The 22,874-nt window shown below is 47.3% G+C and overlaps 1 long non-coding RNA gene across 1 annotated transcript; it reads left to right on the top strand.

Annotated features, from left to right (window-relative positions):
• The first annotated feature begins 3,387 nt into the window (after positions 1–3,387).
• On the top strand, positions 3,388–22,092 carry LOC142922694 (uncharacterized). Its single transcript, XR_012940240.1, has 4 exons — positions 3,388–3,524; positions 15,917–16,007; positions 19,095–19,217; positions 20,946–22,092. It is a non-coding gene; the product is annotated as an uncharacterized LOC142922694 (long non-coding RNA).
• Positions 22,093–22,874: the final 782 nt, after the last annotated feature.

The raw sequence follows: 22,874 nt of genomic DNA, 5'->3' as shown, positions 1-22,874 counted from the left end.
CTTAGCGCAGCGCGCTAACCGCTACACTACCCCACTAATACCATCACTAACACCACTACTAACACCACCACCAATAATACCACCACCACTAACACCACCACTAAGACCACCACGAACACCACTACCAGCACCAATAATAGCACCATCACTAACACCACCACGACTAAGACCAGCAACAAAAATTCCACCATCACTAACACCAACAACAACAACAACCGACATTCGCCACTAAGTGGCGGTGATGTCACCACGATGCTTGTGCCAGGCCATGTGCACCTTGAGGCCACGTGAAGTGTCGAACGCCCGCCCGCTGGCAGGAGATCACAGGGCAGACCCAGGTGCCACAGGTCGACTGACTGAGATGACTGGCTGATGCACCACCTGTGCCCCTTACTGTGCCAACTTGCTGTGCTTTAGCCATCCGGCGCTCTGCTCGTTGTTGCGAGCGTCGTTCCTGCGCTCTCCGTTGTTGTTGGAGGGCGACTGCCTCCAACTGCCCAGTAGCGTCCTTCACGAGCCTCTTCCACAGAGGCCGATCTTGACACAGCTGGTACCAGTTATCGGCAAGTCCACTCAGCTCCACATCCTGCTGTACCACATCACTCCATCTCTTCTCTAGCCCGTGCCGCGTCCGTTCAGCCCCCTCAATCCGGCCGAATAAAAGCTGCTTGCGCATGCGGTGATTGGGCATGCGGGCTACATGGTCCAGCCAACGCAGCCTTGCCTGCTGGAGCTCACTGATGGGGCTTTGTCCAGATCTTTCGAGGATTTGTGAGCTCCTCACACAATCCAGCATGGGTAAACCCAGGATTGATCGGAGGCAGGCCAGCCTCAACGTTTCTAACTGGCAAAGATGTTCCATTAGGGGGGTCCACGTTTCACAAGCGTAGAGAAGGGAGGGAATGACTGCGGCTGAGAAGACCCGAAGCTTCGTGTGGAGCGACAGACCAGGTAGCTTCCACACAGCGTTACGCAACTGCTGAAAAGATAATGCCGCTCGACTGATTCGGAGTGAGACCTCTGCTGTTAAACCGGAGACGGTCATGAGCACACTGCCCAGGTATGGGAAACTTTCCACTCTCTCCACAACTGCCCCATCACCGATTGGGAGTTGTGGGGGTGGAGTGCCCGATGGTACAAAATACCCAGGCAGGTGCTTCGTTTTGGTGGGGCTGATGGTAAGGCCCCACCTCTTAGTGGCACACTCCAGTTTTAGCAGCAGCGCCTCCAACTCCTCCTCTGAGTGAGCCGCAATTATCACGTCATCGGCATACATAACGTGGTTGACCAATAGGGAGCCATCCCTTGACGGCATCCGGGCATTGATCAGCCTCCCACTGTATCTGTACCAGATGGAAATTCCTCCGGTACAGCTACTGAAGGCCTCACGAACTACGTGGTCGAAATAGATGTTAAATAATGTTGGAGCCAGAGGACATCCCTGTCGCACCCCAAGGTGAACAGGGAATGGCTCCGACTCCCGGCAATGTAGTTTTACCCGGGTCCGCTCACCATAATGAAGGTCCTTAAAGATCGTCAGCAGCGGGTCAGGGACTCCGAAAGCACGAAGAACCCAGAGCCCAGGCCTACTGAGGGTGTCATAGGCCTTTACCAGGTCAATAAAGCAGAGATGTAGGTCTTGTTGGAATTCCCTACACCTCTGCTTTAGCAAACGGACAGAAAATATGGCATCTGTGCAGGACCACCCTTTCCTGAAACCACATTGGGGCTCCGCAAGCCTCTCCTCAGCATGCCTGGTAAGGCAGTGTTGAATAATCCTTGCCAGGACCTTTCCCGGCACACTGAGGAGTGAGATGCCCCTGTAGTTGTTACAGTCTGTGCGGTCTCCCTTCTTAAAGATGGGGACCACCATGGTATCCAATCACCTCACTTACACCACCATCACTAATACCACCAACACCAACACCACCATCACTAGCACCAGTAACACCACCACTATCACCACTACTAACAACCACAATCACTAACACCACCATCACTAACACAACTAACACCACCACCATCACGAGCACCCCCACCACTAATACCACCAACATTAACACCACCACTCCTCCCCCTGCCAGTATGGGACACCAAAGACAAAGATCCCCGTAGAGACTTAACAGGCTGTAGGGGCAAGTGCTGTTAGCCAGCAGTACGTATGAAGGCCGGCACGACACACGAGGGGGTTGGATTGCCAGCACCACGCCCGGCCGCCTTTGTCTCCCCAGTGGCGATCTTTACACACCACACCAGGTACTCATTCGAGGTTGAGTCAACCTAGGGGAGGCCCAGCACCGGTTCAGATAATCGTTACTGCTGTTGGCCTTTAGAGGGAATCCAACTCGGGGTCGCCGGGTTCATAGCGCGGCGCGCTGTCAGCTCTACGACCGTTCCACACACACACAGACTCACACAGAGACTCGCACACGTAGAGACTCACACACACAGAGACTCACACAGACTCACACACACAGACTCACACAGAGACTCGCACACATACAGACTCACACACACAGAGACTCACACAGAGACTCACACACACACAGAGACTCACACACACACAGACACAGAGACTCACACACACACACAGAGACTCACACATACAGAGAGTCACACACACACAGACTCACACATACAGAGAGTCACACAGAGAGTCACACACACAGAGACTCACACAGAGAGTCATACACACACAGAGAGTCTCACACACACACACAGACTCACACAGAAACTCACACACATACAGAGAGTCACACACACAGATTCACACACACAGACTCACACAGAGAGACACACACACACAGAGTCACACACACACAGACTCATATAGAAAGCCTCACACACACACAGACTCACACAGAGAGACTCACACCACCACCGCCACCACTCACCCACAGCTCGGTTCCACTCCTGCTCTGGGGTCGGTCCGCGTCTCTCTAACGGCCAAACTGCCAGTGGGAAGCACGTGGCGCGAGGCGCGGGGGTGGTCCAAGGTAACCACGCCCCCGTGACGTCAGAGCCATGAGCTCCTCCCCCTCACACCTGAGCTCCTCCCCCCCTGCCCCCCCTCGCGACCACGCCCCATGGTCCGCCATTTCCCTCCCCCTCGCTACCCCCCTGCCCCTCCTCGTGACCCCCCTTCCCCCCCCGCCCCTCCACATTCGCAACCCCCCATGCCCCTCACAACCCCCCATGCCCCCTCACAACCCCCCATGCCCCCTCACAACCCCCCATGCCCCCCCTTTTCTCCACCTAACGAACCCCCTCTATGCTCCCCCTCACCCCCCCCTTGCCCCCCCTGCCCCACCCCCTCGTGACCCGCCCCCTCACCCCCCATGCCCCGCCCCCCTCCCCCGCTGCTACTTCCGCTTAGGCCGGGGCCGAGTGGAGGCGGCGCGCGCTGTGGATTGTGGGTGGCGAGCGGCTGATTTGGATTCCAGCTCACGGCCACCGTCAGTGGCTCGCGAAAGCTTCTGAAGCGGCGGCTCGCTGGGCCTCCTCTACGTCGACTCAGCCTGAAGGTGAGAACCTCGCGCGGTGTGTCCACATCAGCAGTGGCGGCGGCGGCGGTGGGGGGAGACAGAGGAGGCGCCTGGCCCACAGCCGTCACGTTCTGCTGAGTTTGCTTCAAGCAGAGCTCGGCCCTGCTGCTGCTGCTGTTGAGAGGCACTCCCAGAGGGCCGTGTGGCTGATGGGAATTATAGTTGTGGTTAAATTATAGTTGTGGTTACAGTTCATAATAACGGTTTTTGGGTTAGATCGCGTTTATTTATAAATGTGTCGTAACCCTCCACCACCCGACACGGCCAATCAGCAAAAAAAGTGTCACGTTGACAAAAGACAAATAATTCACTACTTTAGCCCAGTACTCAAACTGTAAATGTGGATTCACTCTTCAACACACCGGTGGGCTAAAGTAGTGAATTATTTGTCTTTTGTCAACGTGACACTTTTTTTGCTGATTGGCCGTGTCGGGTGGTGGAGGGTTACGACACATTTATAAATAAACGCGATCTAACCCAAAAACCGTTATTATGAATAATATTGGTCGCGAAAGCCTACGTGTTAAACTGTGGTTACAGTTGTTGGTCGTGGTTATTGTTGTGTGGTTGTTATTGTGGTGGTTGTGCAGGTGGTGGCACACGAGTTAACCCATAGCACCAGGGTCTAGCCCTCCTCTTGTACCTAGCCAGGCAGAGCAGTCAACCCATGGCACCTGAGTCTGGCCCGTGGCCTCCTCCTGCACTTAGCCTGGCACAGCCGTCAAACCTTGGCACCTGAGTTATTGTGGGGACATCACCGCCACGTAGTGGTGAATGGCGACAGTTGATGTGTGTGGGCTTGTGTGTGAGTATGATGGTGAATGCGTGAGTATGATGGTGAGTATCATGGCGAGTGTATCATGGTTAGTTAGTAATACTGAGTGTGAGTTTGACTAATTCTCCTCTCTCTCGCTGTCTCTGCTTTCCCCCCTAACTACCTCGCCTGGTGTACAGGAGGTTGTGGGTTCGACCCCGACCCTGATGCCTGCTGTATATTTGGAGTTTGCGTGTCTCTGTCTCTCCCCGTGGTCGTGTGGACTTTTTCTCCGGGTCCTCCGGTTTTTCCCTCCACATTTAGAAACATTCGTTTAAAGTTTTTACTTAAAACTTTCGTGACTGTGATGATGAGCCACTTCGTTGAGCTATCATTGGTGCCAAATCGCTTCTGAAGAAGAGATGTTTAGCTCAGTGGACCTTAGTCTAGTTTTCTCTCTCCTTCCCGAGCACAAAAACAAGCAGGAGCAGGGGTAGGAGCATTCTCCACTTAGTGGTGGTGATGACGCCACGGCGCTTGTGCCAGGATATGTGCACCACAGATATCCATCACATAGAGACCCATAGAGTCATCACACATAGACCTATACACTCACCACGCACATACCCTCAGACTTGCACAGAGAACCATAGACTCACCACAGAGACCCATAGACTCATCAGACAGAGAACCACAGACTCAAACAGATCCACAGACTCGCACAGAGCCCTATAGACTCACCAAACAGAGACATATACTCACCAAACAGAGACATAGACTCACCAGACAGATACCCATAGACTCAATCGTACCCATACTCACACAGAGACCCATAGACTCACCACAGAGACCCATAGACTCACCACAGAGACCCATAGACTCACCACAGAGACCCATAGACTCACCACAGAGACCCATAGACACATCAGACAGAGACGCATAGACTCACCCCACAAAGACGCATAGACTCACCCCACAGAGACCCATAGACTCAGAGAGAGACCCATAGACTCACCAAACAGACCCATAGAATCACCACATAGAGACCCATAGAGTCATACAAAAACGCATAGACTCATCACACAGAGAACCACCGAATCAAACAGACTCGCACAGAGCCCTATAGACTCATAAAACAGACACACATAAACTCACCACACAGAGACCCACGGACTCTCACAGAGACCCATAGACTCACCACACACAGATCCATCGACTCACAGAGAGCCCCAAGGGCTCGCGTGTGTGGTTATTTAGTTGAAGGTGGAGGGGGATTACCAGCCCCTTGCACCCATCCAGAACTCCCTGTTGCCACTGTGTGGCTGCGAGGCGACGTGAGGTTTACAGCTGGTCAGGTTTGGCGCCCCCCCCCCCCCCCCAAAATGGCATTTCTCACAACCACCGCCGCGTTATCGACCGTCGCCATTCGCCAATATGTGACAGTGACGTCACCACGGCGCCTGTGCCAGGCCAGGTGCACTTTGAAGCCACGTGAAGTGTCGAAGGCTCGCTGACCGGAGGTCCTGGAACAGACCCAGGTGCCATGGGTTGGCTGACTGAGATGACTGGCAGATGCACCACCTGTACCCCGTACTGTGCCAAATTGCTGCATATTTATCATCCGGTGTTCCGCTCGTTGTTGTGAGCGTCACTCCTCCGTTGTTGGTGGAGGGCGACTGTCTCCAACTGCCCAGTAGAAGCGTCCTTCACGAGCCTCCCCCGCAGAGGCCGATCCCGACACCGCTGGTACCAGTCGTCGGCAAAGCCCACTCAGCTCCATATCCTCCCGTAACGCATCAGTCCGCCTCCACTCCAGCCCATGGCGTTCCCGCCCATCCCCCTCCATCCACCCACATACTCACCTACCGGCTTACTGACGCACTCACCCACTCATATCTGCTCACGCACCCACACATTACATTTTAAATGCAGGCCACGCAAAGCATCGTGATCAGTTTACACCAAAATCTACTCTCAACCACTTAAACCACATATTCGTGAATGATGCGCACCCTAATCTGCCACTACGGTTGTGTGCAGGGTGTTGTGATGTCACGTAGTACGACGTTTCTCCTGGTCCCCCCCTTCTCCGTTATAACGCGCCGTCTATCTATGGCCTCGTCGCATTGGCCTTCATGGACGAGTGGTGATGGTGAAAGATGATTCAGCGGTGGACACTGAATTTACCGGGGCCCCATTTAACGTTTAGGTGACACGGGACACGGTACGTGAAGAACCTTTTATCTTTCGATTTAAAGCTTTCGTGACTGCAATGATTCATCTTCTTTGGTTCTTTCGGTAAAGTCACGTAGAATTAGAATAAAATAATAAATTGATAAAATAAAATAACACAATAATATTCTCACGACGTTTCGGCCACAACACAAGCGGCCTTCATCGGGTGAAGGGACGAGACTGTCTGGTAGGACAACGCTGGAGTGTTGTCCTACCAGACAGTCTCGTCCCTTCACCTGATGAAGGCCGCTTGTGTTGTGGCCGAAACGTCGGGAAAATATTATTGTGTTATTTTATTTTATCAATTTATTATTTTATTCTAATTCTACGTGACTTTACCGAAAGAACCAAAGAAGATGAACCTTTTATCTGTCCTATAAGCAGACTCCTCTGCGTGGGATATTTAACACCTCTTAATGCACAGACAACAGCCAACTCAGCCTCGCCTGCCGGAGGAGCTCACTGATGATCGGACAGTGCCCAGATCTCTCAAGCATCTGTGAGCTACTCGCACACAAAGATCCCCCGTGTAGCCTTTAACAGACTGTTGGGGCAAGTGCTTTATAACATCATCAAAGGGGCGCTGCAATATGATGCAATCCAAATCACCGATCAGAGATTTTCCTATATATGGTCTTTGTTGATCGTGAATCAAGACTAATTGTATTGATTCCACTCAATCGATCCTGCAGCAAGCTCGAAATGTCCGATTTTATCTGCAATATTCTGCGTTTCACAGATCATACAAAGCAACGGTATTGATGCCCGATTTGTATGAGCGAGTGGGTGGCAGGGTGAGTGGGTTTTTGAGTGGGTGAGTGAGGGTGTGGGTGGCTTTAGTAGTTGAGCGGGTGGGTGAGTCAGATAATGAGGCACCGCAGTGGCGAGATGTTAACTCCCTCGCCCAGAATACAGGATGTAATCAATTCGATCCCGACCCTGAAGCCTGTATATTTGGAGTTTTCATCTTCTTCCGTGGTCGCATCGATTTTTTTTATTCCTTGGGATTTGTTTTACACGTAGGCTTTCGCGACCAATATTATCCATAATAGAGGGTTTTTTGGGTTAGATCGCATAAATATATAAATGTGTCGTTAAAACCCACCACCACCCGACACAGCCAACTAGTAAGGGTTGTCACGTAATCAGAACATGCCAATTTATCACTAGTACAGCACACCGGTGTGTTGGAGAGTCAAGCCACAACATTTACAATCTGAGTACAACTTTTCGCCAGTAATTACAACTAGCTTCATCAGGCGACAGCCAGATTTGTGGAGAAGTTAGTCTGTTTCGTTCCTTATAAAGAGGCATAGATGTGGTGACCACACTTTGGCGCTCTTGATGCAAAGTGGGGAGGGGGGGAGAGATTAATGAGTCAACGTACATTATGCATGCGCATTATGTGAACCCTTTGCGCTTGTCCTTCTGGTCCATTGTGTGCATTAAAATAGCCGGGTTTTCCCTCCGCATTTCAAATCAACATGCGTTTAAAGGATTTGAATGCAATAAATGTTTACGTGATAAGCCACTTCGTCGACCTATTGTAACCAGGTCACTTGCTATACCTCTGTGTGCCTTACCTGGTAAAAAAAAAAATGTTTAGTTTCAGTTTATTGGATGGTTGAGTGGGTAGGTGGGATTTTGAGTGCGTGGGTGGGTCAGTTGGAGATTGAGTGGGTGTCAGGGTGAGTGGGTGGGTAAATTGGTGAGTGAGTGTGTTTGAGATCCAGTGGGTGGGTTTGTGAGTGGGTGGGTGAGTAGGTGGCTGAGTCGGAGTGTGGAGTGCCATGGTGGCGAGATGTTAACTGCCTCGTCTTTTATAAACGAGGTCATGGGTTCGATCCCGACCCTGACGTCTGTATATTTAGAGTGAGTGGGTGTGTAGGTGGGTGCATAGGTAAGTTCTTGAGTGAGTGGCTTGGTGTGTTGATGAGTCAGTGGGTTAGTGAATGAGTGGGTTTGTGAGTGGGTGAGTGAGTGTGTGGGTGGCTTTAGTAGTTGAGTTGGTGGGTGAGTCAGATAATGAGGCGCCACAGTGGCGAGATGTTAACTCCCTCGCCTGGTATATTGGAGTTCGTAGGTTCCCCCCAACCCTAAAGCCTGTATACATTTGGAGTTTGCATCTTCTCCCCATGGTCGGGTGGAATTTTCTCCGGGTTCTCCGGGTTGTCCCTCCGTATTTAGAAACATGCATTTATAGAATGTGGCTGCTATAACGTTCTACGTGAAAAGCCACTTCATTGAGCTGTTATTTGTGGGCAGATTGCTTCTGATAAAGATTTATATAGCTGTGGGCCTTACCTGGAAAAAAAAATCGTTTTAGTTCAGTGTTTTTTTATGATTGGCTGGGTGCGTGGGTGAGTGGGTTGGTGTGTGGGTGGGTGGATGAGTGGATGGGTGAGTAGCTGGATGCATGAGTGTGAGTTATAGATTGAGAGAGTGGCTTGGTGAGTGTGTGAGTGGCTCGGTGGTTGAGTTTGTGGGTGGTTGAGTAAGTAGCTGGTTGAGTAAGTGGCTGGTTGAGTTAGTGGGTGGTTGAGTTCATGGGTTGTTGAGTTAATGGGTGGGTATTTGAGTGGGTGGGTGTGTGGGTTCATGGATGGGAGAGTCGGAGAATGGAGCGCCATTGTGGTGAGATGCGAGCCACTTCACCTGGAAAACAGGAGGTTGTGGTTTCGATCTCGACCCTTCTGCCTGTATATTTGGAGTTTGCACGTTCTCCCCTTGGTCGCATGGATTTTTCTCCATGTCCTCCGGGTTTTCCCTCTGCATATAAAATCAACATGCATTTATAGGATTTGGCTGCAATAAATGTCTACGTGATAAGCCACTTCGTTGGCCTATCATTTGTAACCAGGTCACTACTGAAAGTGATGTACAGTATATAGCTCTGTGACCCTTACCTGGTAAAATAAAATTAGTTTAGTTTATTGGCTGGGTTGGTGAATGGGTAGGTGGGTTGTTGTGTGCTTGGGTTGGTGGGTTAGAGATTGAGTAGTTGTCAGGGTTGAGTGGGTTTGTTGTGAGTGGGTGGGTGAGTGGGTGGCTACGTCAGATAGTGGAGTGCCATTGTGGCGAGATGTTAACTTCCTCGTATTTTATGCAGGAGGTTGTGAGTTCAATCCCGACCCTGACGCCTGGAAATTTGGAGTGTGCATGTTGTTCCTGTGGTCGCGTGACATTTAATCAGAGTTCTTCGGGTTGTCCTGCTGCATTTAGACACATGCATTTATAGAATTTAGCTTCTACGTGAAAAGCCACTTCATTGAACTGCTATTTGTGGTCACGTGGCTTCTGAAAAATATCTATTTTGCTGTGGGCCTGACCTGGTAAAATAAAAAAAAATATTTAACATTTAGTTTAGTTTGTGGATAATTGGGTGGGTGGGTGAGTGGGCAAGTGCATGGGTGAGTGCCTGGGTGGGTTTATGGGTACTGAGTGGCTGGGTGAGTCAGTGCCTGGATGCATGTGACGGTGGGTATTTAAGTGAGTGGGTGACTGTGTGGGTTAGTGGGTGGGAGAGTCATATAGTGGGGGGCCACAGTGGCGATATGTTAACTACCTCGCCTCGTATACAGAAGGTTGTGGGTTCGATCCTGACCCTAATGCCTGTAGATTTCCCTCCACATTTAGAAACATGTATTTAGAGGAGTTGGTTGCTATAAATGTATACATGATAAGCCACTTTTTTGAGCTATAATTTTTGGCGATGGTGCTTCTGAAAACGATATTTATAGCTCAGTGGGCCTGACCTGGTAAAATAAACCTGGTTGAGTTAGTGGGTGGTTGAGTTAATGGGTGGTTTAATTATTGGGTGGCTTTATTATTGTTTGGTTGAGTGATGGGTGGATGATTAGTTATTTGGGTAGTGGGTGATTTGGTGAGTCGGTGAGTGGCTGAGGGAGTGGGAGGTGGTTGGGTGAGTGTGTGGGTTAGAAATGGAGTGGGTGGCAGGGTGAGTGGATGTGTAAGTGGGTGAGTGAGTAGGTGAGTGGCTGGGTAATTAGGTGAGTGGCTCGGTAAATTATTGAGCAGCTGGGCGAGTAGGTGAGTGTATGGGTGAGTGTGGGTGGGTATGTGGTTGGGTGAATGAGTGTGTGGGAAGGAGGTTAGGTGGGTAGTGGGTGGGTTATACATTGAGTGAGTGCGTTAGTGACTGGGTGAGTGAGTGGGCAGGTGGGTGGGTGAGTGAGTGGGCAGGTGGGTGGGTGAGTGGGTGGGTTAGCAATTGAGTGGCTCGGTGAGTGAGTGCTGGGTCGGTGAGTGGGTGAGTAGGTGAGTGTGTGGGTGTTAGTTGGTGGGTGATTGATGGGGTGGGTGTGTGAGTGAGGAGATGGGTGGGTGGGTTGGTGAGTGCATGAGGGAGTAAGTGGGTGGTTGGGCGAGTGCATAAGTGAGTGGGTCAGTGAGTGGGTGTGTGGGTGTGTGTAGATTAGTTTGGTATGAGATTGAGTGGGATGCTGGGTGAGTGGTTGAGAAGATAGGTGGGCAAGTTAATGAGTGAGTGGGTGGGTTAGTGGAGGGGTGAGTGACGGGTTGGGTGAGTGAGTGAATGGGTGAGTGACGGCTGGGTGGGTAATTTAACATGGGAAGTTGAGTGGGTAAGTTAGCGTGTAAGTGAGTGGATGGCTGAGTCAGAGAGTGAGGCGCCAAGGTGGTGAGATGTTCACTATTTTGCCTAGTATACAGGAGGTGGTAGATTCGATCCCGACCCTGTCGCCTGTATATTTGGAGTTTGCAAGTTCTCACCCGTGGTCGCCTGGATTTTGTTCTAGATACTCAGGGTTTTCCCTCTGCATTTAGAAGCAACATGTGTTTAGAGGATTTGGCTGCAATAAATGTATCTGTGATAAGCCACTCGTATATCTATCATTTGTAGCCAGGTCTATTCTGAAAAGGATCTATATAGCTTAATGGGCCTTGCCTGGTGAAATAAAAAGTAAATTTCAGTTTAAAGCTTTCATGACTGCAAGGATTCATCTTCTTGGTTCTTTCGGTAAAGTCACGTAGAATGGGAATAAAATAATAAAATTAAATAAGACAATAAAATTCTCACGACGTTTTGGCCACAACACAAGTGGCCTTCTTCAAGTGAAGAGACAGGTCTGTCCGGAAGACAGAGCTTGAATGAACGCTGACATGCAAGGACCGCGTCTATTAAGCTGTGTGGGCGGAGTTAAAATATGAATTTGCATGTTACCTGCATCACCTCCGGAGAGGAGGAGGGAGGGGGCTGGGAACACAGGCAGAGAGGAAACAAGAAAAGGGGCAAGTGCAACAGCCAAGGTGCGCTGTTGTGTCCTGAGTTGCCTTATGACTATGCTGTAAACTGGACTACTATATAATACAATATTATACCTTCCAATCTAAACTACATTGTATAACATCATATCATAGACAAATTCCACTTTTGAATTATACAATGCGTTACTTTACACTACCCTATACTTTAGATTATAAACTATTAGACTTGTGATATTACACTATGTCTTATTCTATGAACCCAACTATATACCACACTGATGTATATTCATTATGCAATTACGATGCTATATATTGCCTTATGAGTTATGTTAAACATTACAATGTTATACTATTAATTATTATACTACATGTTGTAAACCATACCATTGACCGTGGTGTGAGAAGTATTAAGAGGCAGTGCCAGCGAAAGGGCTGCGGTCTGAAAATCACCATAAAATACAATCAATTAAGAACCGAAATGGTTTAAAACATCTTTCCAATGGTTACTAAGCCAGAATCCATCTTCTCGGTTGAAATTGTATCTGTGCTTGTATATGTGGATGGCCTCATGAACGAATCTCTCATGGTAGCCGGTTGGCTTGCAAAGAACCTCTGTCTTGGAGAAGTCAATGTCATGTGAGCCCACTGAATTATAACAGTGATCTGCCACGGCAGAGGAGTTCGTCCTACCGTGTTTCAAGTCTGCTTTATGTTCGCGGATGGGGTCTGATATATGTCGTGTGGTTTCTCCAATGTAGCTGCTACCACAGACGCACTTTAGTTTGTAAACGCCCGGGTACTGTATGTCTGGAACCACATCCTTTACAGATGGAACCAGATCACGGATTTTTTTGTACTGTGTTGAATTGGACCTGGATTTTGTGTTTATTCAGGATTTTGGAGATATTTTTGTGACCCCCGCAATGTACAGTGAGGGAAAAAAGTATTTGATCCTCTGCTGATTTTGTACGTTTGCCCACTGACAAAGAAATGATCAGTCTATAATTTTAATGGTCGGTTTATTTGTGGTGAAGGTTGTTTTGAAAACGAGCTACGTAGCTCATTGGGCCTAACCTGGTAAAATAAACATAATTTAGTGTGTAGGTGAGTGGGCGGTGGGTGAGTGAAATATTGGGTTAGAGATATAGGTGGGTGGCTTGCTGAGTGGGTGAGTGGCTCGGTGGTTAAGTTAGTGGGTGGTTGAGGTAGTGGGTGGTTTAATTAATAGGCGATTTAGTTTGTGAGTGGTTGAATTATTGGGTGGTTGACTGATGGGTGGGTGAATAATTCCGTGGTAATGGGTGAGTAGATGAGTGGGCGGGTGGTTGGGTGAGTGGGGGATTAGAAATTGAGTGGATTGCAGGGTAAGTGGATGTGTAAGTGGGGTGGGTAAGTAGGTGAGTGGCTGAGGGAGTGGGCAGCTGGTTGGGTGAGTGGGTGGGTTAGGAATTGAGTGGGTGGCAGAGTCAGTTGATGTGTAAGTACTGGGTGAGAAGGTGAGTGGCTCATTGAGTAAGTGAGTGGATGGGCGAGTAGGTGAGTGGATGGATGAGGGAGTGAGTGGGTGGGTGAATTAGTGGGTGGGTGAGTGGATGTTTGGGTGGGTGGATGAGTGAGTGAGTGTGTGGGTGACTGAGTGAGTGAGTGTGTGGGTAGGTGGTTAGGTGGTTAGTGTGTGGGTTATAAGTTGAGTGGGTTAGTACCTGAGTGAGTCGGCGGGTGGGTTGGTGAGTTCGTTGTTGGATGAGTGGGTGAGTATTAGTGGGTAGGTATGTAGGTGAGTGATTGACTGTGTGGGTGGGTGAGTGAGTGAAGAGATGGGTAGGTGGGTTGGTTGGTGGGTGCGTGAGTGAGTAAGTGGGTGCGTGAGTGCATAAATGGGTAGGTGAGTGAGTTAGTGGGTATGAGATTGCGTGGGTGGTTGGGTGAGTGGTTGAGAATTAATTTTGATGAGTTAGTGGGTGGGTGAGTCGGTGAGTGAGTGGTTGGGTTAGCGTATGGGTAAGTGAGCAAGTGGTTGGGTGAGTGTGTGGGGTAGTGAGTGATTGAATAAGTGGGTGAGTGAGGGGCTGGGTGGTTGGCTTGGCTAGTGAGATTGTGGGTGGGTAAGTGAATGGGTGAATGGGTGTATTGGTCGGTGAGTGTGTGAGTAAGTTAGTCGGCACGTGATTGAGCGGGTGGCTGGCTGAGTGCGGGAGAAGATGGGTGGGTGAGTTAGTGGGTAGGTGAGTTGGTGCGTGGTTGGGTGAGTGAGGGGGTGGTTGGGTGAATGGGGGAGTGACTGGTGGGTGGGTAAGTTAATGTGGGAGGTTGAGTGGGTGAGTTAGTGTGTAATTGGGTGAGTGGGTCAGAGAGCGGGGTGCCACTATGGTGAGATATTAACTACCTCACTAAGTATACAGGAAATCGTGTATTCGATTCTGACCCTGCTGCCTGTATATTATGAGTTTTAATGTTTTGCCTGTGTCTTCGTAGATCTTTCTCCGGGTCCTCCAGATTCATCCCTCCCCATTTAGAGTCAAGATTTGTTTAGAAGAAATGTCAGCTTGATAAGCCACTTCGTTCACGTATCAGTTGTAACCAGATCACTTCTAAAATGTTTTATATAGCTCTGTGGGGCTTACCTGGTAAAATACAAAATAGTTTAGTTGTAGTTTATTGGATGGGTGATTGGGTAGGTGGGTAGTTCGGTGCGTGGGTGGGTTAGAGGTTGAGTAGGTGGCAGGATGAGTGGGTGGGTGAGTAGATAAGTGGCTGGTGAGCAGGTGGGTGGATGAGTGCATGAGTTATAGATTAAGTGGGTGAATGGGTCAGTGTGTGATTTGGGGCATGAATAGGTGATTGGGTGGGTTAGTGGAGTGTTGAGTGAGTGGGTCGTTGAGTTAGTGAGTGGGGGGTATGCAGGTGGGTTCGTAGGTAAGTGGTTAAGTGAGTGGCTGGGTGTGTTGATGAGTGAGTGGGTTTCGCGATTAAGTGGGTGCCACGGTGATTGGGTTCATGAGTGCTTGGCTGGGTGTTTGAGTGGGTGGGTGGGAGGCTGAGTCAGAGTGGAGCGCCAGGGTAGCGGAATGTTAACTCCCTCGCCATTTGTATAAGACATCGTGGGTTCGATCTCGATCGTGACGCCTGTATATTTGGAGTTTGCATGTTCTCCCTGTGGTTGCATGGATTTTTCTCTGGGACCTCCGAGTTTTTCATGCATATTTAGAAATATACATTTAGAGGCTTTGGCTGCTATAAATGTCCACGTGATAAGCCACTTCTTTGAGCTATCATTTGTTTGCCACGTCGTTTCCGACAAGGATCTATATAGCTCAGTGGGCCTTGCCTGGTGAATTTAAAATAATTCAATTGTAGTTGAACTATTTTAAGTGAATAGGTGGATGAGTGGGTCGGTGGGTTGGTGAGTGGCTGGTTTAGTAAGTGAGAGGTTGGATGAGTGGGTGGGTGGTTGAGTTGTTGGTTTAGAGATTAAGTACGTGGCAGGGTGAGTGAGTGGGTGGTTGAGTTGTTGGTTTAGAGATTCAGTACGTGGCAGGGTGAGTGAGTGGGTGGCTTTACGAGTGGGTGGGTGGGTGGATAAGTCAGAGAATGGGGCGCCATGGTGGCTAGGAGATGTTAACTGCCTCGCCTGGTATATTGGACTTCGTAGGTTCGATCCCGACCTTGACGCCTGCTGTATATTTTAAGTTTGCATGTTCTCCCCGTGGTCGTGCAGATTTTTCTCCGGTTTCTCCAGTTTTTCCCTGCACATTTAGAAACATGAGTATTTTGAGCATTTGGCTGCTATACATTTCCATGTGATAAGCCACTTCGTTAGGCTATCATTTGTGGCCAGGTCGGTTCTGAAAAATAGCTCTGGTAATATAAAAAATGGTTTCATTTATAGTCTACATAGGATTGACTTCCCAGGAAGTAACACTCATTGTATAAACCCCAGAAGAATATTGTTTTGAGTCACCTAAACCAGAATGTGAACTGATATATTCGTATTTTCAAGCGAGGTTCTTGGCCACAGACCACCTGGACAAATATGATGTAGTTTAGTTTGCATATGAATTATTACTTGGGGTTTGTTGACATGATAAAGTTAATGTTTTCTTTGACAGGTCTATTGTGTTGTACACTCTGACAGGGGCTCAGGCTTGTTGGGGCAGCATCTGGCTGAAATGCACCTTCACAACAGGAAGATTGGAGAGAGGCTTCACAAGGAAGAGAAACTATCGGTATTGAATCATGAAAATGTAAAACATGTGGAAAACTAGGCCCACCGATCCAACCCTAGCATCATGTCAACTATGTATTATGTTGACATTCCTTCGCACTGAGAGTAGGCATGCTAATCGGATCTAATGAATATGTGTAAACAGGCGATTTGTGTGTAAACAAACACACATTTCATACAGCTGTTTATTAATAGTAAAAATCAAGCGATTGAGCTAGTGAATGAGATAGACACATGCTGTCATTATTTCATACATGAACACAACTAGCCAGCCAGCGGTCATGCTTTTCCACACCTAATCACATTCATCTCTTTGTTTTAGCCATCTTTGTGATGAAGGGAACTGTATTGTTCATGTGTGTGCAATGTACTTTTCAGAATATGAATTATGTTGGGTAATATATGAATTATGGCTATTAAAAGTATCTGTATTTAAGTCCATCAGGGCAAACTCTTCTGCAAAGGAGACTTAGAGCATTCAACATTGCGTCCCTTTATATTTTTGCTAATCGCAATATTTTTCGATTTAAAGCTTTCGTGACTGCAGGGATTCATATTTTTGTTTCTTTCGGTAAAGTCACGTGGAAGGGAAATAATAAAATAATACAAATAAAACATTATATAATAAAATTTTCACGAAGTTTCGACCACAACGCAAGCAGACGTCCTCAGATGAAGAAACAGAGCTGTCGGAAAGACAGCGTCTTAATGAACGCTGGGTAGTGTTCATTAAGACGCTGTCTTTCCGACAGCTCTGTTTCTTCACCTGAGGACGGCTGTTTGCGTTGTGGCCGAAATGTCGTGAGAATTTTATTATATTATGTTTTATTTGTATTATTTCCCTTCTACGTGACTTTGCCGAAAGAACCAAGAATATAATCGCAATATGTTCAGGAGATAAATGTCAAGGTCTGCTAGCCAAAAGAAGGCTTTAGGAGAGAGTTCATGTAGTTTTGCTATTCATTCATTAAAGGGCAATAGAGTAAATGCTAAAATAAATGTTTTCAGCTAATTATTTATATACGCTAGATTTACAAGTCTATAATGTACAGAAAATACCATGGTTGGCCAGACCATTGCTCGGCATCTGCATGTGGCTCCTGGGCAGTTCAAGTGTGGCTCTGCAGAGGCGCTGCTAATTTGTAACTCTTCAATTTAACTTTATATGAAGTGAGAACAATCTGGTATCGGAGGCAGGCCATGAGTACTCCCAGGGCACTGAGATTTCTAAAGTCAAAATTCCACAGCCAGTCGACACGAGTCAACTTCTGTATGGCTAATCTTTATCTCTTGTGGCTCCCGCGGCCATCTGAAGATTATGGTATGCTGCTGGTAGGGTCAGGAAAGTTGGTCACCCTTGGTATATATCTGTATATGCGTTGATGATTTTGTGCAATGTTCAGCTGCTCCGTCACGACAGGGGTCCCAGTCAGTTTGAGACTGCTAAATTAAGGTTCTCATGTGTTTTACAGATTTTGATAAAAATTTCAGTCTTGAATTTCTCCCAACAGGTATAGACCCTGGGCAGGAGGATGTAGAGTATGTGGGTTTCATACGGCTATATGCTGTGGTTACATCCCACATGTGATCTCCGCTTTAAAGTCATGAAACTGGTTGTAGCCCATTTAAATTTGAATATACCCGTTTAACACGTAGGCTTTCGCGGCCAATATCATCCATAATATCGGTTTTTTTTGGGTTAGATCGTTGAAATATAAATTTGTCGTTAAACCCGCCACCGACAGCCAATTCGTAAGGTTTGTCACATAAACAGAACATTCCAATTAGTGAAGGGCTCACAAGTGACGTCATCACATCTATCCCTCCAAGGAATGAAACAGGAGGATTTCTCTATGATTTTGGCTGTCCACCTAATGATGATAGTTGTAAATACCAGCGAAACGTCATACTCAGATTGTAAATGTTGTGGATTTTCTCTCCAACACTTCGGTTTGCTGTTCAAGTAGCGGATTGGCATGTTCCGTTTACGTGACAACCTTACTAATTGGCTGTTAGGTGGTGGTAGGTTTAACGGCTCATTCATTTTTATGCGATCTAACCCAGAAAAAACTATGTTATAGATTTAATATACCCTTTTGTTGAAGGACAGCCTGGGTGACCAAAGTTTTATAGGAACGGCAATAATGTTTACTTGATTAAATTAGTTTTATCATGGAGCGGTGAAATCAGCTGTTGTTCAGATGTCAGTCTAATTAGTATTACATCGTAGAAATATGAGAGTCCTTTGTGTAATATTCTATTAACCACTGATGATGGTAACATTGGTTTAAGGTTACATTTTAAGAAGAACTAGATTGGCGTACATTTTATCTTGTGCAAGTACACAAATTTATAAAACAATATATTTGATAAAAAAATGCATATATTTTCTTCCATTGCACACAGTTGTACCATTGATAACAGGGCACACAGTTACAACTGACATCACCAGATATCACTGAAGTTCCCTCAGAGATCGATCTTGCATAACCAGTGTTCACGTAATCAGTTATGTTTTCGCTAATTACCAATTACACTCAGCCGGGTTTGAGAGACTTGTACATAGCCAACCGTGCTAAACGGAGGTGTGGGAATTAAGCGCAGAACCTATCGTTAGGATCAATGCTGTTGTAATTTTTTTATGAGGATATCAATTGGTGGCTAAAATGAGATGTTCAAAGACTACAGCATGATAATCGGTACATAACATGAGTGTCGAATTATGTCTTAAGAATTACCCAGCCATTTGTACGTAAAATTCAACGTTTCTGGGTGACATCTTAAGTCCGTGTTCTTCATTGCAAGGCCCGTGGGCCGGTGGCAGTCCCTGGTGTCCTTTTTACTGCGACCCCTGACGTGCAGTCCCCGACAATACACACAAGTGAAAACACCCCATCATGCTGTCAAACCCCCCAATGGTTTCAAATGTGAGATGGCTCTTTCACTGATAATGTCTTATTCGCGAAAGTGGCCCCCCTCCGAAAATGAGTGAATATCACTGTTTTAGGTCAAGGATTGGCCAAATAAAGTAGGTATTATTTGCTTATGTTTCTAAATGTCCGTAATAAAACTATATTTATGCCACCAGCTGAATGAGTGGCAGGAGGACTGGGTGACGTTCTTCTCACGGCAGCAACTGCAGCTTCAGCTGGACATGATAGAGAAGGACTACGGTGAACGGGAAACCCGCGAGCTCTGGTCTCGGCTTCAGGTTCGTAAGCTGTTTCACTCTCGCCCTTAACCCTTTCCTGTTCCGAGACGACTGCTCATTTCAGGATGGGTCTCGTTCACCACCGAATCTCGGAACCCGCAAGCGGTTCAGCGGTAATTTTATTTAGAGAGGCATAGCGCCGTTGTTTTTAAAGACATTGTACTCGCCGCAGAGCACCGTAGCAACAGGACAGCACTCTATTATAGCTGGTACCAAACTGTGCTACACACGTTCCCGCACGGCCTTGTGGGATCCTCGGTACTAATAAAGTTAATTAATATTTACTTCCTATTACGTTCCGATGACGTACACGAGATTCAGCGGTGAACGGGATGCACCCCGCAACTTGCGGTCATCTCTGAGCAGGAAAGAGTTAATACATGCAGCAGTGTAGCTCATCATGTGCACAGCCATATGGGAAACCCATTTGATCGCAGTGGGTTTTCGAGGTGACTTTAAAGGTAAAGTGGTGTTTCACACGCAGGCTTTCGCGACCAATATTATTCATGATAAAGTTTTTTTTGGCTTAGATCGCCCATTAGTAATGTTTCTGACATGAACAGAACGTGCCATTTATGTTATTGCTTCGGCACTCTGGTGTGTTAGAGAGGAAACGCGGAACATTTTAAAATGAGTACGACCTTTCGCTGGTGATTACAACCAGCATCATCAAGCAATTGCCAGAAGCATTCTGACTTCTGGCAATTGCCTCATTGCAATTGGAGGTGGGTGTACGACGCATGTAAATTTATGCGATCTAACTCGAAAAAAACGTTATCATGAATAAAGCGGTGTTGTTTTTTGCGTGGTGTGCAGCTTCGGTTGGGGGATTTTTTCCGGGACGTAGAGGTGGTTCTGGCACTGCTCCACAGTGATATATGGACTGGGAATGCTGCAGAGATTAATGAAGGGCCCGTCATCTTTGACCCAGCCTCCTTCTATGGGCACTCGGAGTACGAGCTTGCCATCGCTGGGTACAAAAAAAAGCTACAAACAACCAAAACAATAGCAGCAACTGCCGTTCACTGCCCTGTCTGTGGCATGCAAGGTTCATTCGTATAACCTCAGTGTGGCAAGGGCTGGCTCATTTAATAAATAACAGAGACCAGGTAGAGTTGTGGTTGAGATGTCTACATGCTGAGGTCTCCACCCTCTCTATTTGCTAACTTACAAAGACTCATCCTTCCTTGCTAAGGCGTTTTGGGCAAATCCTGTTAAAGCTGATACAGTCAACAAAACAATAGTGGAACGATAAAACTCTTACTTATCCACGGCACTTGAGGATGCTTGAATGTTCCAGAAACACAGTTTGTCGAACAAGGAACCCCTGGTTCAGAGACAAGTTGCCACTGATGTGCTTTACCAGAAATCCAAGCTGAAGATAATTCATTACACGTCAAATGGAATTCAAACCCTCAGAGCTGGGATATGCTTCAGTGAACAAAAACACATTTGACATGATGTTTACTGTGCAGCCATTGGTGACCAAGTTGAGACCACAGCATTCCTGCACTTAATTCGCAGGAACGTTTGTTGATAGATGGCTCACTGAATTTTGAATGGAGGACCTCAATGGCATTGGCTCGGTGCTCTGACATTGAAATTAACCTCGAGCCACTCAATTACCTGCATTACGTTGAATTTGTTAAAATGTGTTCATTGTTATGTTGTTCGTGCTGGAACAGCAGCATTGTAAGATTTTGAATGTTTGGTGTTGTTTGGGTACAGGATGTTCCAGGAGCTTTAGCTCTACGCTTCACTCATCCTACCACGCTCTCATCCCAAAGTCACAAGGCTTCGGCAAGAACCAGAAGCTCTAGCAACTCTTCCACTACCTGAACCACTGGAATTACTTTGGGACAGGATACCGAGGGTAATCCATCTCCACCATGCGCAGTCTCCTCAAGTGAATGAACGGTGCAGGAAATCGTGGGCTATGGTGTATAACTATAAAAATTCTTATCGGCCATGATATACATTGTTGAATAAAGGCCTTCCCTAAGCCACCAAATAAATCTCACAAAACTAGTCCATTTAATTGCTGTGCAATGCCCTAGGCATTCCACGTGAGTGTGACCGGGGGTCCCTTTGTTCCGCATCCTGGCCATGATATCTGCGCGAAAACTGGGTCAGTTAATGTTAGAATCAGAATCTTTAATTAGGCTGGACGAATCTGATGAGCTATGAAGCTCTTTTTTTCACAGATGTCCAGTCGGGGCGAGTCAGAAAGTTACAACAACAAACAGCAATACAAACAGATAGGAGGGCAAAGTAAAGGAACGCGAAGCAAATTTTGACTTAAAACTTTCGTGACTGCAGGAAATCATATTCTTGGTTCTTTCGGTAAAGTCACGTAAATAGAAAACAAAAAACAATAAAATAAAGACCACTTGTGTTGCGATTGAAACGTCCTGGGTTTTTTGCTTTTATTATTTTCAATTTATTTTTTATTTGTTATTTTTTAATTTATTTTTTTATTTAATTTGAATTTTATTTCTTGTTTTCTATTTACGTGACTTTACCAAGAATATGAACGCTAAGCAAGTCATGAAATGAAAATATATAAGAGTTCAAATTGCATTAGTGCATCAATTCCTGCCAAATTTTTTTATCACCAAATGCCATTTTGGGCAAGGCAGCATAACAAAAACAATCCCAGATGTTTGGCTAGTACCAGTTACAGTGTATGTTTTTGTTGTTGTTTTGCTATGGGAGTAAACCCATGCAGAGAAAGGGACCAGAATTAGGAAAGCGATGCCAGGCACTCCTTCAGAAGATGCCATGCACGGGCGTGACCACTGCACCACCCTGACGCCCAAACAAATGTAATTCAAATAATCTACAATACTGGAAAAATAAACCCTATTAGTATCAACCGAATGTCTGGACAATCTGACCCCCTCTACACAAGTAACAGTTGAGAGTCAACGCTGTGATGTTGTGCGATTGGTGCAAGCGACCCATCGTTGTGTTTTAATGTTGAGCGGTTAAACTTGCACTGTTGTGGGGTGAGGTCAAGTCCGATGGCTGCTTCCAGCGGTGTCAAGGTGAGCGTTTTGAAGAGGCTCGCGAAGGATGATACTTGGCAGTTGGGCGCAGTCTCCCTCCATTAACAACAGAGGACAGAGGAGCGACGCTCACAACAATTGGCTGAGCACTGGGCGTATACAACGCATGAAGTCGGCAGCAAGTTTATCTCAGGGAGTTGACCCGCACACGACAACTGGGTCTGTCCCGCGTGTTCACGCTATAACGCGGTTGCCTTCATTTAGGGAACGCGCACCGCCATAAGGCGACTTGTGAGCAGTCGACGCCGAACTACTTTCTTGAGCTGCGCGGTTGAGCGAGACGAGACGGTAACGCGGCGGCGTCCCCTCAAGTTGTTTGTAACCCAATTCTGACTGCGCTTGGACATTCATTACGGGGGAAATAGTTTTCGCTTAGCGCGGCACTTTTCAGGAACGCATCTACTGCGTTAAACGAGGACCCGTCGTACAGGTGCTGTGCACACTGTACTGGGAATCAAAATCTGTTTTGACCCTGGAGAAATCCGAAGCGCTATCAAGCTCTCACTCACAGGTGTCCAGTAAAAGGCGGTGGGGGGGTCACCAAGTGACACGCAGCTTGACCGTGGAGTAGACCGCGAGGACGCCAACG

The sequence above is a fragment of the Petromyzon marinus genome, unplaced genomic scaffold (assembly GCF_048934315.1).
Source record: "Petromyzon marinus isolate PM22_M1 ecotype Great Lakes invasive population unplaced genomic scaffold, UKy_Petmar_22M1.pri1.0 PM_Scaffold_14, whole genome shotgun sequence".
Taxonomy (NCBI): Eukaryota; Metazoa; Chordata; class Hyperoartia; order Petromyzontiformes; family Petromyzontidae; genus Petromyzon; species Petromyzon marinus.
Note: the sequence above shows the minus strand (reverse complement) of the source record. Positions and strands in the feature narration are given on the sequence as shown.